Source organism: Bactrocera oleae, chromosome 5 (genome assembly GCF_042242935.1).
Source record: "Bactrocera oleae isolate idBacOlea1 chromosome 5, idBacOlea1, whole genome shotgun sequence".
In the NCBI taxonomy this organism is placed as follows: Eukaryota; Metazoa; Arthropoda; class Insecta; order Diptera; family Tephritidae; genus Bactrocera; species Bactrocera oleae.
Window position 1 is genome coordinate 46,777,473 of NC_091539.1, and position 15,620 is coordinate 46,793,092.

The 15,620-nt window shown below is 33.6% G+C and overlaps 1 protein-coding gene across 6 annotated transcripts in view; it reads left to right on the forward strand.

Annotated features, from left to right (window-relative positions):
• Positions 1–178: 178 nt before the first annotated feature.
• The window catches only part of Nrg (Neuroglian), a 115,998-nt gene continuing 100,556 nt past the window's right edge, over positions 179–15,620 (forward strand). For 3 of the 6 annotated variants that reach the window (XR_004977156.2, XR_011396767.1, XM_036365909.2), the window contains exon 1: positions 215–344. The gene's annotated coding sequence lies outside the window, so the exon portion shown is untranslated. Of the gene's footprint in view, positions 345–15,620 lie in introns of all 6 variants that reach the window. The other 3 variants (XR_004977153.2, XM_036365905.2, XR_004977154.2) reach the window with 2 other exon arrangements.

Here is a 15,620-nt window from a genome sequence, read left to right on the forward strand (position 1 = left end):
TATATTATATCTTATATAATTGACGGTGCTTCTATGTATATGCAACCAGTTTATAAAATGATAACATTTTGTTTTTGACTTTTAAATAATTTTATGATCATATAGCAGTTAGAAATATCTCGACATTATAAACTCACCACACCCAACTTTCAGTATTGCCGTTTTACCAGCAAAGTACTTTTTTTCATGCGCAACGAATTGGAAATATGCGAGCACAATTTGCTCATCCCTGTTTCGCAGTTGTGCGCGAGAAGCCGAATTGATGAGACGTGAATAAATTTTATTGGACGTGAGTGTAATTAGTGCTGGCTGAGCTGCTTTTATAAAATTCTCTGCAAGTAGTGGTAAATGGTTACCACTTTTTAGTGCGCTTGGATTTTTCAACTATTAACAAATCAAATAGTCAAAATTAAAGTGCAGTGTATTGAAATTAAGTTTAGTGAATAAATTAAGCAAACATGTTTAGGAACAAAGTCTGAATCTGTGAATATAACAACACATTTGGAAATAGCAGTTTTGTGTGTATCTTCGCTGCCGAAAAGATAGCTTTCGTTTTAGCCAGAAAGAAAAACAACAATTACACACTACGAAGGATGTGTGAGAAGTCATCAATCTTTGTTGAATATTAGAAAATTTTCGGGTAAATAACTTGTTTTGCTATTATTTTTACGTTAAATATGGTTGATATCCAGTTTTATAAAATATAATATCTGTAATTGTGCGCAGTTGTGTTAGTGTTTGTGGAAAAGCGAGAACAAAAAAGCATGCCCAAACTAATGGCTGTTGCAAGCACTATGCACTCCAATGCGAAAATGTAGCGGTTTTTCATTTCTTTATGTGTAGTCGTTGCCTTGTTGCATTTTTTTTCCAATGAAAAAAAAAATATGCTGACGTGCAATAGTAATAAATGTACAAAAGAACAATAAACTCGATTTTCATAACATAAATTGTATTTGTACGGTGAAACAAATTAATGCTGCAATGTTGGCTTTTATTATAAATTCTTGTTGCTGGTTGTAGTGGTTGTGGCAACAAGCAATAGTACAAAGTTATTGGATACACAACAACGACTACAATAAAATTTATTAAAAATTAAACAATAGCGCAATAGCAACAACGGTGACTTTATTAGACATTCGAGAGAACTAGCATTGCAACAACAACAAAACCTTAAGTATAATTTACGTGCGAAAACAGAGTACGCGGCAATAGAAATGAAAACAAAAACAGGTTTCCACATAAACGCCGACGCTGGCGTCACTGCCACGCTTATTTTGGCCGCTGCGACGACTACCTTTACTACTAGCGCTCTTTAGCACGTTGAATAGGTGGGGCAGCACGTTGCCAGTGTTGCCAAATAAGCTTACACTCTGACCGATACAGTTGCGCGCGCGCTCTCTTAAAAACTTAATTTTGTATTGGTCAAGTTTTGAAATGTTATGATTTGAAATTCAAATTGGCGGAAGAGGTATACAACAAATGTAGATATGGGAAGCATATTGGTGATAAACGAGTATGCCAACTACTGTACTAGTGAAAAAGTTAACTTTTTGTAAGCCATTGCTTGGCAGACAAACAAAAAGGGAGTAACCGCATACTATTTTGTTGACTGATGACGTCAGTTTTGAACTTCACTATTATGTTCGTATTGTTTTAAGCTTTGTTTCGCGTTTCTTAATTAAATAATGAAATGAAATATTAATGTTAATTAAAGTATGCTAATACAAATACAATGTTGAATTTAAGCAAACAAATATAGTTCTCTGTCTGAATTTATCTGCGTTTTGGAATCGATTTTAGTTGTGGTTCTTTAAAAATGTCACGAAAATGTAACTTGAAGAAACACTCTGTAATGTCAGTCCTTGGTGAGATAAAAATGTGATTTATTTAAGTTTTTGAAAATTTGTTTGTGGTTTATTCGTGTATATTATTTTTTATTTTAATTTCCAGAATTAAAAAAATGTATCTAGATTCTCGCAACGGTCTTGTGTCAATATTGCTGCAATTTTATTTTTTTTTTAATTAGACCCAAACAATATAGAATTTTAATTATTAATAAAACCCACATTTTTTTTTTATACATATCTATTAAAATACAAAAAAATATAATTCTGCCATTTTTTTTGCCCAAAATACAATGCATTAATATCTTTTTGCAATTCTTGATCCATTTTTTATAATTTTAAACGTTGTGATACATTAATTGCGAAACGCAAGAAATAAATCGAAAGATTTGCATTTGTTATTGGCTGATCGCGCTGACCTGTCAAACACAGTGGCACAATTTCTATGATATCACCAGTGAATTGTGTGCAGTTTTTGAAATATAAATATGTATATATGTGTGTACAAGTATGTAGGTATGTATGTATGTATCTGTATATTTCAATGCTTATTTGCCTTATTGGTTTAATTTTATCTGACAGTTTGTCCATTAGTTTTGCGTATTCGTTTGACAGTTGATTCTTTGCATGATCTACTTATGTACATGTGTACATTTATACAAAATTGTTTTTCAGCTTCAAACATTTACGTCTGTTTTGTATTTTTGAAGTGAATTCAATTGTTTTTATTTGCTCTTAATTTCCACCCTAAATCATTATTGCAAAAACAATGCAAACTGACAGTCGCCAGTCAGCAGTTCATCTGTACATATGTACATATAAACATACTTACATACATACATACTCAAAATCGAGCCCTTTGTGTCGGTGGCTGCAGCAGCTGCTATTTTCTTATTTATTTTATTTTAATTTTGAAATTAGCTGTTTCTTTTCAATGTTGTGCCCGGTTATTTCTACATTTTTGAAGTATTTTTTCGAAATTTTTTTTTTTAATTACTTAAAACATAGTATGTAAATACATTTGTACAGAGGTATATGCTACTTATTGTATGTATGTATGTGAGTATAACTTTACTTCATACAAAATCATAAAAAAATTTGAAATTTTGCATTTTTCGCAGCGTATTTTTCTAGCATTTTGTATTCATTCAAAAATAATCATCCACTTAACTTGAATCACAAAAAAAAATCATACAAAAATAAATTTCTTCACGCAGTCTATATATTTATAAGAATAGCGACATAAGTAAATATGTATAAAATACATACAAAAATGTGTTTGCTCATACCATAAGATACTCAAAAGATTCTTGATCCACACATCTCGCTGCGAATTTATTTTTATTCGCCACTTTATTTTATTTGTATATACACACATCTATATATACATTCGTATATAGTATTTTATTCAATGTCTATATAATTTATTTGTCAATTTAAGTATTATTTATTCACCTTCGTTTGAGTATTCTTTGCTTTACTTTCTAGTTTCATATCATTCTCGCTATTTGTATTGTCTTCTCTTTTTCGTTTGTCTCTTTTGATGTTGTCTCATTAATTTGTTTTTGTTCGGATTATTTATGAATGCATGTCAGTTTTGCTTTTGTTGTACAATTTTATTCGTACATTTCTGTAGATTTTGAGGTTTTGCGGTCGTTTCGTGTCGCAACTTTTATTTTTCGTCAGCCGTTAGCACACGCACTGGTCCGCGCGCTTTACCACAGCTTGTTTAACACCCGCGTTTGCGTGCCAAAGTGTGCGTGCGTACATGTGTGTGTGTGTGGTAGTGTTGGAGGCACTGGCGGATTACGTCATTTTGTTAGACATTCAGTTGCTTAATTTTAGTGCGCTCACTTGCTTACTCAATAATGCTCCAATGTGCTGTGTTGCTGGTCTTCATAGTTGTAAAAATGTTTTTTCTTTTCGGCAAGCTAAGGATTGAATGAGGCGTCGTGTTTTTGTGTTGTCCTTGAGTTCGCCATAATTTTTTGGTGAGTTGTGGGCACACTTTAAATTTACTTTTCAAAAATTTCCCAGAATCTGGCAGGATTTATTGCTATATAGAGTTGTTGCAAAATCCCGGTCGTCTTCCTGTTAGTTCTTTTCGTGGCTTTTAATTTTGTTTGCTGCAACAAAAAATCTGTTATTTTCGAGCGTATAGCAGTTATATATTTTTGAGAGCAGTTTTTGTATTGCTGCCTGTTTAGTTTTAATCATTCCTTCAATAGTTCTAAGACATTTCGCTGTTCGACATTTCTTTGTCGAAAACTTCGGTTGATGTTGTTGTAGCGACGGAAAAGATTTATCAAATAATTTTGAAGAATGCTGTGGAACCTGGCCGGCAAAAATCTGCGCCCGGTCCGTTTACGTAAACCTATATGTATGTCGTTGTAACGGTTTTTGGTCAAAACAAGATTATTGTTTTATTCATAGTTTCTCTGGGTTTCTTGACATATACATAAGTACACATGTATGTTAAAATAGTTCAAGTATATTTTTTAATGGAGATATTTTGTTTTGTTTTTGACCGAGTCCCTTCTCTATATGTACCATGCGTCTGAATAATATCCGATAATTGAAAAGTCGTACAGGTTTATAATCACCAACGAATATCTGTTGGAAGAATAATGATTTTTTTGTATTTGAAATGCCATCTGATTGAATTTGGCCCAGACTGACAAAATAAAATCGTTTTACGTATTAATACAAATCTTTATTATCGCCTTCAAAATGGACTAATTTTAAGCCAATATAAGCATGTCAACGCTTAATCTAATTTTTTATATACTTGTTACATACAAACCTCGGCTGGGATGGCCTTTAGTACCTTCAGCGAATTTTGGTTTTTTCGGTTTCGGCCCATTTTTGGTGCGCCATTCGCTAGATAGTCGGAAAGTTTCGACGTCATAATCATAAACCCTTGTCTCGGCACCGGTAATGATGCGTTTGATGAATGTCGGCTCTTCGGTTGTCTTTTGGTACGAGTCTAGCATTGACACGTTTTATAGCCTAAATATTAAACAAAACGCGTTCCATAAGAGATGTTGATCCTCTGCTATCTCTGATCTCAAGACGACGATTTTCAAGCACTGTTTCTTCAACTTTCTCGATGTTCTAGTCTTTAACAGAGGGGAATAAATGACATGCATGAGGCAAGTTTGCTATGACTTCACGACCTTCACTGAATGCTTGGTGCCACCAAAATAAACTGTTTTAGTTGAGAAATAATTTTTACTAGTGATCAACCTCTTTTCAAGTTGAATTAAAGATAATTATTATTTCATAATAATAATTCAAATAAAATTGTGCATCAGAAATTCAAAAACAGCGCTATGGACTCAAGATTTTTTCAATCAATAGGCTGCTTCATGATGATGAATCACATGGTTAGAATCAACAACAATACCTAGTCTAGAGCTGTCGATACTACTGCTGATTGCATGTGCTACTGAAGTCAGCACTGACTTCATCATCTTTAGCGGCAACCACAACCAGTTAACAGTAGATTCTAGAACGAGTAATAGAAACCGCAAGCGTTATAAAACACTGAGTAACAAAGTAATAAACCAAGAATAAAAGCAAGCCTAAAAATTATTATGAGTAATGGCATGAGCATGTGCAGTAATACCACTTTAAAACTATATTTTTATACTTTCATACATATGTATGTATGTATGCATGTATACATTTATGTTAGTGTAAGGAAAAGTCTCTAGCTTAAGCTTGACTTTTGTGCAGCGTTTACTCGCCACATCTGCAGTTTCTAAATTTGCACCAACCAACCGAGCGTGACGCGTCGTCGACTGTCAGACAGATAGAGCTAGAATCGGATACATACGACATACATACATACATCGTATATAGTATTCTGAAATGCTGCCAGTTACTTAATTGAATTCAATTCGCTTACATGAATCAAAAATCACAAGAATGAATGATGAAGTCAAAAGCGACGAAGAAGAATAATAACTAAAATTATAAAGGTAGAGCGAATATAACTTGTTGAACGGCTAAATAAGAAGAGAAATATATACATAGTTTACTCTCTAATTAGGGTGGGCCGAAATCCGTTTTTTTTAGAATTTTTATTATTAATACCGAAAATATTTTTCTTTGTTAAAAAAAAAATATTTTCAAGAAAACAAAAAATCGACATCTTAGGCTTGATAAATTCAGTTAAAGTTAAAAGTTTTTTGGAAATTTTCTTTACCTTTTTTTTCTTGAAAATATTTTTTTTTAATATTAACAAAGAAAAATATTTTCGGTATTAATAATGAAAATTAAAAAAAAACGGATTTTCGGCCGACCCTCCTATACATACGAACATATTTATAGATGGCATGAAGTCAGTTAAGGTTCTATTTATCTGGTGTGGTCTATGTTTTGCTATTCTTCTAAGTAAATAGAAATAATATTAAATTTAACATTGAAAGTGGAATACAATAAAAAAGTAATAAATAAATGATTGTATATACTTACATATGTATATATACTTGTATGTATAAGCACTATCTCTGCAAGTAAGCTGCCTTGAAGCTTAGTTGAAGTCAGTAGCGCTTAGTATCTTCTCTAAATAACTGGATGAAAAGGTGATGACCGATAATAACTGCGAAGATATTTATGTTTGTTTGTTTCTGACAAATACGATTATTTAGGTTTTATACGTTTATTATACAGCCAAAATTTAATTAGTTAAAAAATTTGGAAATAATTGAATGTTTGAACTTGAGATACTAGAAAACGATAGTTAAAAAGAAATAGTGATGAGTGCGGTCTACATTAAGGTAGATTAAATTTGGTATAAAGTGAACCGGAAGTTCGAAAATATTTATGTTAGGTTTATGGGGGCTATGGGAAGTGTTGACCCGATTTTAGCCATTTTTGGCACAAGTTATTGTTCGATTTCGACAATTTTTGAAGGTAAGATGAATACCTTGAGGGCAATATTTGTTTTTTTTTTATTATGATAACTTCATTGATGTTTGATTTGTTATCAGTAAAATGAAAGAATCAGATGGAATTTCAAAGTTTGTTGTATGGAAACACGGCGTGGTTATAGTCCGATTTCGCCAAGTAACATGGGTACCAAGTTTTATCACAATATCCCAATTTTTACTCAAGTTATCACTTGCACGGACAGACAGTTACTCGGACTTCAACTCTTCTCGTCATCCTGATCATTTATATATACATACATAACCATATATCTAACTCGATTAGTTTTCGGTCATACAAACAACCGTGAGGTCAACAAAACTATTATACTCTGTAGCAACATTTTGCAAGAGTATAAATATCTTTTTTAACTGTCGTTTTGATCTGCAGAAATTTAGTTTTATGTATAATATTATTTACATATTTTATTTTGACTAACGGTTTTTTTTGTTTGAAATTTATTTGATTTCTGTTATTTAAATACTTTTTTTTGTGATTTTTTTTTATTGTTTTCAATTATTTTAAAATTTTTGTATTTTTTTAATTTTGTAAAGACTAAATTTTTTTCTCATTTTTTCTTAAATATTATACTGAATTATGTTTAATATTTTAATTTGAAAATAATTTAAAATATAAAAAACACTCAAAATTTTCACTATCCAACAAGATCACGTACGATACACAAAATTAAAATGCCAGCTTTTAATACACTACAAATGAAATTGATATCGCATAAATCCAAAAATCAGCCGCCGAGGCAAGTAACTGAGACATTTGTAATATTTATTAGCTAAAAGATGGTAGAGTAATATTATGGGGGAGCATAAAACTACAGAAGCGAACAGCATACGGCAGCACAAGTGGGTGGGGAGCCAACTTGAGTGGCAGAACTTAGCATGATGTCACTTTCTATACGTGGAAAATCAATTTACTTTCATACATACATACCTACGTGTATATATGTATATGAACTAACAAACATCCACTAATGCCGGTGTGGCGTCAAAGGCGCCGGGCGGCAATGGACACGCAAACAAAGTATGGATTTCATATACATATGGAGATATATAGCTGCAAATAGCGCGGTAATATAGCGCTGCAGTGTTCGTTTGCGTATTCGTGTACACAACAAACTTCGAAGTGGAGGCGCACAGGCGGCAGGGCGTTACTGGCCGACAACATTTGTTCGCCTTAAGGAGAATGGCGAGAAGCGCCGGAAGGAAATATAAAGAAAATCAGCAAAATTTTTGTTAAACTCAGTATAAGTATGTATATCCGCAGTATATATAGACTTAATGTAAGCATTAAGCGTATTTACTAGTCGGTACCGGCTGCGTTTTGTATGTATGTATGCATGTCCGTGGAGTAAAAATCGATAACTCGGTTTTTCTTTATTTGTGCCATAACTCTGCGATGGCAAGCAGTGACAGGAGTAAATACGTCAAAGGATTTTAATTCGTGTTTTATTCACTTTTTCGTTCTTACTTATGTTTAATTCTGAATCCTTTGCTTTCTGCTGCTTGACTGCACACTTTTTGTTTGAGATTGAGTTCACATAACCTCAACCATATACATATAATCTGTTTATATATAACTTGTTAACGGTGTAGCATACATATACTTTCATAATGGAATACATAAAAATATTCAAGGACAATATTTTACGATTTTACCGGATATACATTTCTGTAGTCTAAAGGAATTTTGTGTATCACAAATGTTTTTTATGTATATGTATTATGAATGTACTATGTATGTATGTTGCATATATAATATAAAGATTTGATTGCGAAGGAATGGCCAGGCATTTCAAATGGCGTAGGAATTGTTACATTGCTGATGTCCTTCACTTATAGGAGCAGCTTTCTATTTCAAGACAGCACAAAGTTAGATGCATATTATTTATAAATGGAATTATATATTTACAATATTTATTTTTGTTGATTTATTTTCTATCTTTAAAAATCAATTTCTATGCGCTTGTTCGTCTTCCTTTAATTTTTTTTTTTTTGATTCAATTGCGTGATTAAAATACTAATAATAAAATGCAATACCCAGCGCTGCTAATAATATACACAACAACAAAAACAACCACAGCTCCCTATCAGTTCCCACAATTGGAAATGTGTAAATAAATGTTAGAAGGTTAACGTGTTGCCGTTGACTACTACTTACATACATACAAGTATGTACGTTAGACGGAGGGTTGCTCACACAAAAATAGAAATTATTTTCACTTTCATTTATTTTATTTTCTAACCATAGTAAATGACTAATAACCAGCTGCTGTGCGCTTTCCTCGCTTTCGCTCTTGCTTAGAATGTCTACTTTGTTTGCGTTACTACTGGCAGGGGCGGAGATGGGATTGAACGTGTGCTAAATGCGTAATTTTGCAGGTTTAGTGCGTTTAAAGTGGGTGCAATTGGGTGATACGTTATGCAAGGGTGAGGGTTATATTCTCATAGTAAAATGAAATATATTTTGTTCGATTTTTTTTTTTTTTTTTAATTATACCCTGAAGAAGGTATATTAAGTTTGTCACGAATTTTGTATAAACGTCTCTCTGTATATACGCCAACTTGTCCCTCAGTTTTTTTTAGATATCAATCGGAAATTTTCCACACACCCCTTTCTCCTCAAGAAGCTACTCATTTGTCGAAACTGCAGATATCGAAACATTTTGGAATTTAGCTGTCATACAAACTGAACGATCAAAATCAAGTCGTTGTATGGAAAAATTTTATTTGTCAATATATCTTTAGGAAATTTCGCCTAGATTATTGTCTAAGGCAACGCCACTGTAGCATATAGCTGCCATTCAAATTGACCGATCAAAAGATAACCTTCACAAAAGAACTTTTTTCCTTATTAAGTAATTCGACTTGAAGATTGTTTACAACAAATAACGCGGGGAAAGATAAAGATTTTTGTAATTACGTAAATCCTTATTTTTGGCAGTTCTCAACATTTTCACATTATACCCTCCTCCAAAGTTTGTTTTTTTTAGAAACATATATATTGTACATTAACTTATAACAACTTGCTATATTTATAATATATTTTTTTTATTTTAGGTTAATAATTTTAAAAATTACATTTTTTATTTAAGTTAAATTACTTTATATTTTTTATGCATTGTTGTAATTCTTTTTGTATTATTTACATAATTTTATATATAATTTCATTGTATTTTCTTATTTTCATTTTAATTAGTGATATTCCGATATAATTAAGCTTGTGTATTCAAATTTTTCCTTGCATTCATACCACTTTGGTTGCGTATACGCCCCGCAGCACATTCGCTTGAACGTCAGCAGCTAATCCCCTTCAAAAGCTTCTCCACAAATTCTTCTAACGTTAAGAAGCATAAACACAAACTTACCTAACTAACTGTTAATATGAGCAGCCACGCCCACTTCTTCTGGCCAGCACAGCACATTCCATGTGTTTGTTGCTGTAGTTGTGCTGCAGGTGGTTTGTTGTGGCGCAAACTTTTTCTCTGCCTGTGCATACCTTGCAATAATTTATTTAGTGTCGTTGTTGTTGTTTGTTGTGTGCAACCCTCCGAAAACCGCAATTCTATATACAATACATACAGACGCCTTTTTTCGCCCCAACGCCACGCAAACGCCTGCCATTATGCAATCGGCCCGCGCGCCAGCTTGCTTACACGTTGAGTGCATTGCACTTTTAAGTGCCGGCCGGTTTGTGCAGCGAGCAGCAGGTTGGCAAACGGGCTTTGGCGTATAGTTGGCAATTATATTGGTAAGCCAGCCCCCACCATCGTCCCTCGACGCTTCTTGCAACTGCCGCTTAGCGCCACATTTGTACAAACAACAAAAATAACAGCATTTCCTCACCACTACCAGTGGGCGGTTTGCTTGCAACATTGCTATTAGCTGCTTGTGTGTGTGTATATGTGTATTCAACGCTTGCCACTTTAGGTGGCATGCTAGCAATTACATGTAGTTTTATTATTTAATTTTACTTTTTTTTTTTATTCTTGCTTCTTATATTTTCGCACTTTTCTAGCTGACTGCATTCGTTCGCTCGCTCGCTCATTAAATTTAGCTTGAGTTTGTGCTGCTTGCTTGTTGCCTAGCGTGCAATTTTATTATAATATTCATGTGTATGTATGTATGGACTTTTGTTTTTTTCTTCTTTCTCTCCTAAAAGTAGGTTAGAAGTTTCTGCACTCACATGCAAATTCATTATTCAGCCTTGTTATTACCCCAATCCTGTCTACCTCCTCCATCCTCACCTCTTCGTTTGACAGTTGTGCCTTACTATACCGCTGCTGAAGTACACATCTCTGCGCCTGAATTGAATTACTAAGTGCAATGAAGCAGTTTACAACAAAAGTTATTGTATTACTTTTCATATTATATAACTTGTGAAAATGCTTAGCCTGAATGTGCTGATGGGTTGCAGGCTTTTGTTTCGCACTTACCGCGCTGCAAAGGGTGTTGAAGTTGTTAATACTTCAGCAAACTTTCACCTAGACTCGGGCGTGCTTTTCATTCATTACTCGGTAGTTCTTAGTTCGAGTGAAATTTTGGTTTTTTATTTGTTTTCATCTATTGTGTCACTTGATTTATTTTATATGCAACGCATGAACGCTATTCTTCAATGGTAAAGTTGATTCTCTCTCGCATAAAGTTTTGATTACATTTATTGTACACTAATGGGTGTGTCGATGGGGTGGTTTTATTTGAAGGTAGAAGCGATGTAGCATCTGATCAAAATTGATATTCGTCCTTTGCTATCTCTCTGATGCCAATACTTTTTCGATGTTATCGTCATTAACTGAGGTGGTTGGACGACTCGCATGAGACCAGTTTTCGATGACTTCACGACCTTCACTGAATGCTTTGTGCCACTCAAATACTTGTATTCGTAATAAAATTGAGTTCCCAAAACACTTTTCTATCATTTTCCATGATTCCTTAGCCGTGATTTCATAAGAAGCACAAACTTTTAAGGGATTACATCCACCTGCAAGACCAAAAAAATTCGTATTTTTGTGAATCTTTTATTGAAGCGGCATTTTATTTTACGACTTCAAAAAAAAAAAAAGAAGAAAATAAAGAGAATTTAATGTTCTTTTAGAGTCAGCGATTAATTTTTAAAACTATTGGATCCCCTTGTTCCTATAGCCGATCTCCAGAAGGATCTCCGGAAAAAGGTGTATGGCGGTAAGGAAGATATTTCGGCGTCAAATTATCTGAAACCAAAAACCAATGAAATTTAGTATTATGATAGATTAATACAGATAATGATCAAAGGAAAGTGAAAATTTTGATTTTTGAGAAAATGTCGACTTCCCAAACAAAAAAATTAATTTTTTGTGTAAAAATTTGCAACTCAAAGTGGTTTAAAAAATCGAAATTATTGTCAAAAATCTTATTCCTTTGATCATTAAGAATGTCGTGTGAAAATTTCAAGCCGATCGGTTTAGCCGTTTCAGAGAAAATTTCCTCACCGACTCTGAAAACAGCGCTTCGAGAAAAACGCGTTTAAAGTTTTCGGAGCCCATTTCACTGAGTTAAAAAATTCTTACAAATAAGATCATATCTCCAAAGTCTCCTTAAAAGTATTAGACAACTCAAATATTCCTTAATTGTTTCTTGCTATAAAGTGAAGTAATATTTTTAGATTTAACAAAAATTTTTAATTCAAAGCACTAAAAAATCACAAATTTCGTTTTTTTTTAATATCTAGAGTAACCTTAAGACCTTAAGAATATAAAGTTTTAACATGTTCATCGTTGAACAATAAACATTAAGAAAACATCACATGATCTTATGACGATCTTCCAAGTAATGTATAGAGGTTGGAATCCCTAATTTGCTTTAACAGAAATCTGAGCTGTAAAATTTTAAAACGTGGACTATCGATTATTCCATTTATTACATTCTCTACTAGAAATTGTAATCAAAATTTGGTAATAAAATTGTGTGTGGAACTTCTTAGACTCGCTTGAGAACTTAATATTTCATGAGAACTGCGATCTTAATGAAGCCTAAGTGTTTGCGAAGAAAAACGCGAAGACAACTTCTACGAGTACAATGGGCGCCTATACAGCGTGTGTGAATATTGACTTGAAGCGAGAAAAAGGCAAATGCGTATTTTCAGTAAGCGTTTGATTGTGGCAAGTGAATAACATACGCAACAGAGCATTGACACTGTTGTTCATTAAACTTGATGTTAGCACTTTTACACTATTTACAACTGTATTAATCTCTATGCTGTCAGCAAAATGGAAGTTATGGATGTCGACAGACTACCTCTAAGACCTCATTTTTATAGTTAGACATTTCACTATTGTTGCATGTGATATATGTATGTATGTATGTATGTTATGCATGCTAAGGTGGCATAGCTGATATGTAAGCCATGTGCTGACTTCTATACATATCATATGTATGTGTATGTGTGTGTATATTGAGTAACATAAATTTCCAAATGCACCACGAGAAACATTTACGCATGCCCCATATGTCTGTTTGCATGTGGGTTTACGACGGCAAACGGTAATGTTTACCTCACTAATTACAGTTAGTTACCGTATGAGTGGGAAATTATTATAAATGCCGCCATAATATGAAACACATTATTATTAACGACACTAAAGTTACGCATGTATTGTATATACATATTTTGTGTATGTGTGTGATTGTGAGATACAAACGCATTTTCAACAATTAAGAGCCAACACTTCAGTCAAACATAGAAAAGTACTAACAGAGGAGGTCGGATAATAACGGCACTGTGAACACACACTCATCACAGAGTGACAGCACAACCGTTCCCAAGTCAAAGATTGAGAAAATGTGAAAATATACTAACACACATATGTACATACATATATCCATATGTAAGCACACAAACTCTGACATCCCACCAACGTCGGCTTCAAACATATAAATTAAATTCGAAAACGTGCGTATACATAACTAACTCACTTTTGGTGGCAAGCGCAGTGCGGTGTTAGACGGCGGGCGAAAGCACAAAAAAAAAAAACGATTTGGCATTCTCAGGGCGTAGCCGCCGAACAACTCTCCTACAAACCGCATACACAAGCAAGCTGACTATAAATTCATAGATTGATGGCGGGAGCCACGCTTAGATGAGCAGAAGCGACATTCTCGACGGCCGCTCTGCGTTGCTGTCATTGCTGCTTCTGGCCGTTTAACGAACTTATGCGATGATCACTGTCGCGCTCAACAGTTTGCTTAGAATTTACGAAATTACTCATAATTTTTGAAATTTTGCGCTCAATTTGGAATTGTAGAGCGTCTCAAGCTAAACCGCTTGACTAACGTTTTGTGAAACGATGTTTGTATACAAGTATAATATATGCATGTGTGCAAGGGTGTATGAGTTCTGAGGCGTGTTTAGGCTGTCATTTTTAATTTTTATTTATTTCTGCTTTTTTCGTATTTTTTCACCATATTCGCAGTCATGAATAATTCTTCTAATTCCGATATCGATTAAATTTTGTTCGACAATTTTGAAGTTACAGTAAATATTAATTAAATGCAATCGATCTGACAGTTGACCACGCGTTAGTATTTCGTAGAGTGGGGCGTTTATTGTTTATGAAAATATCTAAAGATCTTTATTAATTAGTAATTAATATGAATTGAAAATTTTAAGAAGTGTTTACTCAGTTATAATTCATACTCAATTTTTGACACATGATTTAGACCTTACTTAAGATTCTGTGAATTTTAACTTCTTAACACTATGATTCTTTCTAAAATAACGTTTTTATCACTGAAATGTAAGAAGAAGAAGAAACTGATTATAATGGACTAACAAATGAGAAGGGTCGGAAGAAGTCGGAGTTCTATTAAGGGTTCACTTGTAATTGACACACTCTCTTGGCACTGCTTAAAGGGTTATATCCACTTGTGAATAAAAATAATCTACATACATACATATATTTGAAAATAATTTCGATTTTTAAGCCACACTGAAATATATTTTTTTCCCTTATCGCCAGTAATCTGGTCTTCCTGCAGCTCGGCTACGGGATCAAGGGAATACACAATTTTTCAAAATAAATCACCAATTATTAAAGTACATTAAATTCTGCAAATGTACATTATTCATTTATTAAATAAAATGCCTGTTCAAAAAAAATCACAAAAAACCGAATTTTTTCTGACTTTCAAGTGGATATACAAGTACATAACATTTTAAGAAGAATATAGCAACGATCGCCAAATTTCAAAATTTGGTATTTCTTATACAATTATCTTCGCGCCAATTGGAAAGGGTCTACCAACAAGAATACAGAACTCCTCGAACGTTGCTGGATGATTGGCGTAAACCTTTGATTTAACATACCCCTACAGAAATCTTGGCTGTCATTTGGCTGGACCATTTCTCGGAATTAACAAGGCGCCAAACTGTGCACGCAATGTATTTATGTTTAGACGTGAAACATGAGGCAGAGGCACCGTCTTGTTGGAAATAGAGATCGTCCGCGTCGATATCATCAAATACCGGGAAAAAAAGTCGGTCAACATCGTGTTATAATGCTCACTATTAATGGTAACGACATTTCCTGCCAATTAGCCAGAAATTGGACTTATCTGACAAGATTATTTTTCGGATTTTTGGATTTTGGGGAAAACCTGAATTGGCATTATAACTTTGAACAATTTCCAAACGTTGTACCAAAGTTAAGCGTCACATGATGAAATGAGAAACCTTCCTGCCACCAGTGACAAAATTTGACACAAACATGTCCGCCGCGTGCTGTCAAAATCACGTCATACCTATTGGTAGACCCTGTATATGTAATTCAGTATGTAATGCAAAATTCTTACA